The following is a 7,510-nucleotide window of genomic DNA, read 5'->3' on the forward strand; positions in this document are numbered from 1 at the left end:
CTGAGAAATGGAACTTCACACGTAAGTGTCTCATCTGAACTATCATCATTTTGATTGGAGGCAGGCTCCATAATGATATATTTCCGTTCCATATTTGTAGCAACTCATTGGTCTCCGAACAGGTCCCCGATTTAGCCGAATGGTCTCGTAAGCTGGTAGCTTGCTGGATTTAAGATAGGCGTCGGTGGCGAGTTCTGTCCAAAGGGAGATGGGAGGCGAAGCATCGTGGTAGGTGTCCGGTGTTTTATTTCCTAAAAATGGTGCTTTTCTTGTCGGCTTATTACCTCAACTGCCGCAGGTATCAGAATTTTTTCTTAAATGAGGCCGTGTCCTCCGGAGGAGGAGGAGAGATTGCTGGCCTCGAGATCGAAGATTGATGACAAACAAAAAGATTCCTCGGGGTGCGAAGGAGCCTGCGGTGGAGCGACTCATTCTCAGTGGTTAAGAAGAAGCGATTCGATCGATTGGATACCTTCTGAAGGTAGTAAGCCTGCAGTGGAGCGACTCCTTCTCAGCGGCTCGGCCTTATAGTGAGTTTTGATCGCTGTAAGATTATTCCGGTCCCATGCCTTTCATTTTTCATTTGGATTTATTTCACAGGCCTTCAACAGGATCAAATCCGAGCTGCTTCGCTGTGAGGCCCCGTTGTGGGAGGTTTTGGTTAGGGAAAAATCCCTTAAGCTTCTTTGCGCGGAAAAAGATAGCAAGCTGGTTTCTTTGCGATGCGAGGTGGACTGGAGCCGGAGCCATGAGATCTGCCTAGAATAATGGGTAACCTGCATTTCATGCCGGCTTGCACTCCCCTTTTTATCACGGCGGCTTGATGTTTTAATATTTTTGTTGAGGAACAAAGCGGATGAGCTGTGACAGCTCTGGGGCGAGGTTGGTCGAGCCAAACGCAAATTCAACAAGCTGCAGGCGCATGTAAGTACCCATTTTACGGCCAAAGAGAGTGCTCTAGCCATAGTTTCTGCTCTTGAGGTGCAAATCTAGACCGTTCACGCAAATGATTCCGCACGGGCGAATATGATCGCAAGGCTTTCGTCTGAGCTTTCGAAGGCAAAGGCCGAGGTGGTGAATGTTCGGCCGAGGTTGTGGTGAGCAACATCAGGGTGGGACAGAAAGTGGAAGCCTATTTGAAGGGTGCTGCCATTGGTAAAGCTGATCTAAAGAGAGCCCTTGATCGTACGAGCAGTAACAAAGAGTATGCGAGGTGCAAATCTCGGAGGGAAGTTCTCGAGGAGATTCATGCCAGGGGCTTTGATCTCTCGGAAGAGATTGAGCAAGCCAAATGGGAGGAGTATGATGTCAAGTTCCTTCTGTCCGATGCTGAATATGGCGAGGAAGGGGCTGTCGGGCCATAGTTATAGGGGACGTTTTACTTCCTACCTTGTTCTTGTGTACATAGCTTTCATAGTATGTTGTAAACGGAGCTTGTATTTTATCACCCGTATGCATAAGGGGGAACCCCGCAATTTGTGCATTCTGTGTTTCTGTTTGTCAAGATTTCAATCAGGTCAATTCAACCTTTGAGCCAGTAGAAATCTTTAAATCCATGGTATGGCCCTGATGCTCGTTAGGCTAGCAACAACGGCTCTTACCCTTTTCCCTAGGGCATATACATTTTAACTATTTTGGGTTTAGTCTCCGAGTCGGGTTTCGACTCGATCTCAATCGACCCTCAAGTTTTGTATTTGTGTAGGCTGGCAACAATGGCTCTTATGCCTTGGGTCTAAGTGACCTTCTATATGTGTGGCCCTGAGGCTCATTAAGCTGGCGACAATGGCTCTTATGCTTTGCCCTTAGGCATGTATAGTTAACTATTTTGGGTCTGGTCTCCTAATCGAGTTACGACTCGAGCTCATTTTGACCCTCAAGCTTTCAAATTTTAAGATGGCGATAGTGGCTATTATGTTTTTGGTCGTTACGCCCTTTTATTGTGTGTGGCCTTGGGGCTCATTAGGCTAGCGACAATGGATCTTACGCTTTGACCTTAAGCATATGTAGGCTTTGTTTTCATCCCGTTAAGGACTTTTTGAAATGATTTTTCCTGACCCGTCGTCGGTTCAAGAAGAACCTCGATTTCAAGTCGTTTTCAGCGATGCTCGAGCACCTCGAGAGTTTTAGCTTGTAGGCTGAGTAGCTTGAAGCCTTGTGATTTGGAGCTGACATGGTCGAAGCTCTTTTGCCTATCGAGGGTACCATGTTTAACTGGTTCTTTTCAAAGTAGATTCGAAGTAATGACCTCTAATTTTGTAGCGACGGTCGGGCGTCCCCGAGTTGCGTTAACTCGGCTGGTACAACAGTATGACCGTAGTCATTTGTATTTGTCCGGAACCATGTTTGATCCCGAGTGTAGTAGTTTAGACGTCTACATCGATGGTATGCCCTTTCGGGAGTCTTACAAATGCGACATATAGCCTAAACTTCGGGATTGAGTTTATGCTTATAGTAAGGTCTTACAAAATTTTTATGCCTTTTGAGATCTTACAGTTTTGTTGATACTTGGTACAAGTATGCTTCATGCCTTACTTGAGGTCTTACTGTTTTGTTGATACTTGGTACAAATATGATTCATGCATTGCTTGAGGTCTTATAGTATTTTCATGCCGTTGAGGTCTTACTATTTTTGCATGCCATTAAGGTCTTACAGGTGTAGTTGTCGATACTCGGTACGAGTTTTTTGAGACCGAGTCTGCCCTCTTAGGGTCTTACGACCCCATGTTTTTAAATGAATGGCGATTGGTGACAGTCATCGAGTTTGCTTAGGCTCGGGGTCCATTACTTGTGAGCTCGGAATTGCCTTATTGAGGGATTATGATCTTGGAGATTCCGACCCTGGGGTCATATGCTTTCTAAGTTTGTGATGTCAGTCTCCAAGTGTTCGGGACAATTTTCCCATTTGGAGATGTTTCGTGATTTTCGTGCTCCTTGTTGAGGTCTTATGAGTATGGAGTTTTGACACTGAGGCCATGCGGGTGTTGAGTTATTGACGCTAGTCTCCGAGTATTTTGGGGTGTTCTTGGTGGAGGAATCCTTGCTGTGAAAATGCTGAATTTTCTTTGGAGTATGAGATGCTTTGGCGAAAGATATTTTTTGATTGTTTATCATAAGTACATATTGTTTTGTTGCCGTGAGCCCGGCTTAAGCGGACACGGTTCATTTGACCGTTTGGCCTGGTACATCATTTCCTATTGGAACCTTGTTTGTTGTTCCCTGGTTCTTCCGAGTGGATAACCACTCAAGTGGATGCCCTCCAATGTTCGGGGTTAATTGCAAAAGGAGCCTCGTATGCTTGCTGGATCCTCCTTAGGTAGAGTGTGGACGTTACCTCATTAAAAACCTTGTTGGTAAAAACCCATTTTGGGATAGAAACTCGATCGAAGGAAAAGAGTGCAACGGACGCTTCGAAACCTCAAAGTCTTCGAGCTGGATCGGCATCTCGACTACTTTGGTCGATGTCCTACGCAAAAGTTATCGTAAAGTAAAAAACAGAAAAGGGGGAGGACAATTATACCTTAGTGGCGACGGCACTCTCGGGTTTCCGCATTCGTTTGACGGAGTCGATGTGGTCCTTTATTTGAACACAACCGAATGTGCATCTTAAAAGATCGTGTGGATGATGTGTTGGGACTCATCTGCTTTGTTCTTTTTGGTTGCTTCTCTTTCTTGGGACTGGTTCTTAGCTCGGTCGCTGAGGAATTCCCGAAGGTGCCCGTTATCGAGTAGCCAGGACACTTCCTCTCGGAGTTGCCGGCAATCCTCGGTTCTATGCCCGTGCAAGTTGTGAAACTCACATATTAAGTTATAGTTCATTTGTAAAGGATCCGACTGTATAGGCCTGGGCCATTTGGCATCCCTGATTTTGTTGATGGCAAACATGATGTCTGATACATCAACATTGAAGTTGTATTTTGATAGGCGAGGTGCCCCTGTTGGCCCTATGTCCCCGTCGAATCCGCCTCTGTTTATGTGTCCCCAAGAATTCTATCCTCGGTTCTCCAATTGATCGTTGCGAGGCGGGTCGCATCTCGGGGCATTCCTTCCATCTTCGGGATACGGCTGATACCTCTCTTTGTTCGGTTTTGACTCCTTTGCCAGGAGTCTGCTTGGATACGCTGAGCCCAAGGGGGCTCCCAGCTGGTCATCCTCGACTCTGATCTTTGACTGGTACTGGTTGTGGACGTCCGACCAAGTTACGACAGGGTACTCGACCAAATTCTCTTTCAGTTGTCTTGATGCCACTAAGCTTCGTTCATTTAGGCCTTGAGTGAAGGCCTCCACCGCCCAGTCGTTAGAGATCGGGGGTAGTTCCATTTGTTCCGTTTGGAAGAGAGATTCGAATTCCCGTAGCATTTCATTCTCCCTCTGCTTAATCTTGAATACATCGTACTTCCTTGTTGCTACTTTGATGGTACCGGTGTGTGCCTTTATGAAGGAGTTTGCAAGCATGGAGAATGAGTCTATGGAGTTGGGAGCTAGGTTGTGATACCACATCATGGCCCCCTTCGAGAGTGTTTCTCCGAACTTCTTCATTAAGATGGACTCGATCTCGTCATCTTATATGTCGTTGCCTTTCACTACGCATGTATAGGCAGTGACGTGCTCGTTGGGGTCTGAGGTCCCGTTGTATTTTGGAAGTTCTGGCATTCTGAACTTCTTTGGAATGGGTTTCGGAGCCGTTTCCTTTGGGAACAGTCGTTGCACGAACTTCTTCAAATCTACACCTTTCAGGACCGAGGGTGCGCTCGAGATTTGGTTGACCCTGAAGTTATAGGTTTCGACCTTCTTGTCGTTGGCTGCTATCATTTTCTCGCCCGATTCGATCCTTTTGGTGAGGTCCTCGAGCATTTTTACAATGGTAGGATCGGCTACCAATCCGTTGTTGCTCGACCTCTCTGGTACCTATTCGGCCAGGGGAGTAGCTTCCGGTGCTACCGTGCTAGGAATCTTTGGGTGGCTTTGCAGCTGAACGATAACCAACTGTTGTGCCTGCAACATTTCGAGAATAACATGAAGCCTAACTTCCCGTTCTTCCCGAGCTGGGGTTTTTCGGGCTTCCTGTTGGTTGTCATGTTGTATGCTCCTGTCGGTGTGTGAGGTTTCGTCGATCTGCTATGCGTCTTGTGAACCCGCGTCCATTGGAATCGGTCCGGGCACATTGTCGGGGTTCTGTGGTGGCGCGCCAATAATTGGAACAGCCACACCGTTTTCTCTGTGGTCTTGAAGGTTGTCGTTCTCAACTCTGTTCACTGAGCCAGACATTTTGACCTAAATCGACGACCTTAGACAAGAAAAAGTGTGAAAGATAACTTGCGTTGTGCGACGAAACCAACAAGAAAATAATCACTATTATTTTTAGCCCCACGGTGGGCGCCAAACTGTTTATCGTAAAAATGGTAATAACAATTAAATTTGTTGATGGGACTCTAAAAATATGTGATCTATTTTTATGCTAGTTGTTTAAATAGTTGATGCTAGATATGTGAAGCTTAAAGATGAAATATTAAATAAAGCAGAGTTATAATCAAATCGAGGGGTTAGATATTCGGGTCTCGAACCGACCGTCTAGGGGCCTCGAGGTCGATGCTTGGGCTCAATCTTGAGCTATCGGGGATAATCGGGAGATGGCTAACAGCTAGAATATAATTAAAGGGGGCTCTTTATGTCCAATAACAAGCAATAAATAAAGAACAAGTATGAAAGTAATAAGTAGTAGCAATAGTGTCGAGAGAATATGTTAGAGAGGAAATAAAGAGAGTTCTTGTATATTTCTTGTAGAATAGTTGGAGCAATAGCTGGGGCACTTACAAAATGGCAAGGATCCCCTTTATATAGGAGGGGAATCCCAACATAGTACAAAATGCATTAATTGTAAAGGTATGGAGACGGGACAGCCAGATGTGACGCCAGGCTTTACCAGTGCTATCTGCTCGCCTTGGGAACTCCCCATCCTTAGCATCGTTGCTGGGTCGAGCTCAAATGGACATCGAGGGAGAGAACTCAACCGCAATCTCGCAGCCTTGAGATCTCGAGATGATTTCCCGAAACACTTTAATAACGAGGAATTGGACCCTCCGATTTCACTGTATACAGGGGGAGATGTTGTCCGGTTTTATATAGAATGAGCTTGCTGCTAGCAGGGGATTGTTTAACCACTCGTAACTTACATTAGTACCCTTATTGTTAGTTGTAGATTTAGACATGAAAGAGGATGATTCCGTCTTGATACGTCAATATAAGGTATGTTAAGGAACTCTTATTCCTTCTTTTGGCATGATCTAAACGAACGAAACGTAAAAGAACGATACGTATAATGGCTCTACTCTTAGTAATTTAGAAGCTTATGACTTTGTCTTCCATGATGTATTTCTAATCCATTTTATTGATCTTTGACTCTTAATGAAACATATATTGATGATGTTAGTCCCATAGCTTATTTGTTCTACTTTCTCCGAAGTTGCCTTTTGAGTCGATATGTTTATGTACATATACTTGTGGGTATGGTGGGGGCCTGTCTCGACCCTATGATGTTTATATACTCTCTAAAGGCTTGTAGACAAATGTCCTGTATATAAAAGTTTCAACGGACTCGTCGGCCTATATGTCCCATGTATTCACTTATGCATATCCTTTTGGGTTATTTATTATTGGATAGTCTCTCATGCTTTATCAGAATTATTGTATGATAACCTTCAGGCACACTTATATACGCTAGAATGATTATTGAATTACATTATACTGGTGCTTAGTAAGTAAGGCCCGGGTGTTAGTCGTGCCATGTGACAAATACAGGCTCACACTTGTGATCCATTTGGTTACACTTGCGAAGTTGCTTTTGCGAGCCTTTTCTTGCTCTTGTGGCATCTGTAGTTGGGAAAAGGTGTAGAGCTTTGATCCTTAGTTCATTTTACTCCATTTTTATACAGATCATATATTTGAACTCGGGAAAGAATGAATAATCAGATTGATCTTGATTTTGGATTTTAACCAAGTAGGCATGAGTTGGCTTTATGTTGACCTGTCTAAATATAATAAAGATTGAACCTTTTTTATACTAGGATAATTTTTAAAGCTTGCTTTGTCTTACTGTAGTATTAATTAACTAGATTCGAGTTGTTTGGAGGCCTATGCTAAAGGAAAAGATGTTTTAAATTGTTGATTTATTCTGAAAAGAGGTAAGTATCATGGTTAACCTTAACTTGAGGTATTTAGGTTTTGAATGCTTATTTTCTAGTGCTAAATTTATTGGGGGCAGAGTATATGCAAGGTGACGAATGTATACACATTTTCATGGGTTAAATCATGCGGGTATAACTAGTATATTTTATGCCTTTACTTATTTCATGCCTTTATTTGTTTCATGCCTTTACTTGTTTTATATTTTTACTTGTTTCATGCCTTATTGTCCTATGATATGTTAGCTTATGTGAATACTTGATTATTTATGTATTAATGACCCTGTTTGAGTTCTTGTTGAAATATATGTATGAGATTAGCTCTTGGATAT

Source organism: Nicotiana tabacum, chromosome 6 (assembly GCF_000715075.1).
Source record: "Nicotiana tabacum cultivar K326 chromosome 6, ASM71507v2, whole genome shotgun sequence".
Classification (NCBI taxonomy): Eukaryota; Viridiplantae; Streptophyta; class Magnoliopsida; order Solanales; family Solanaceae; genus Nicotiana; species Nicotiana tabacum.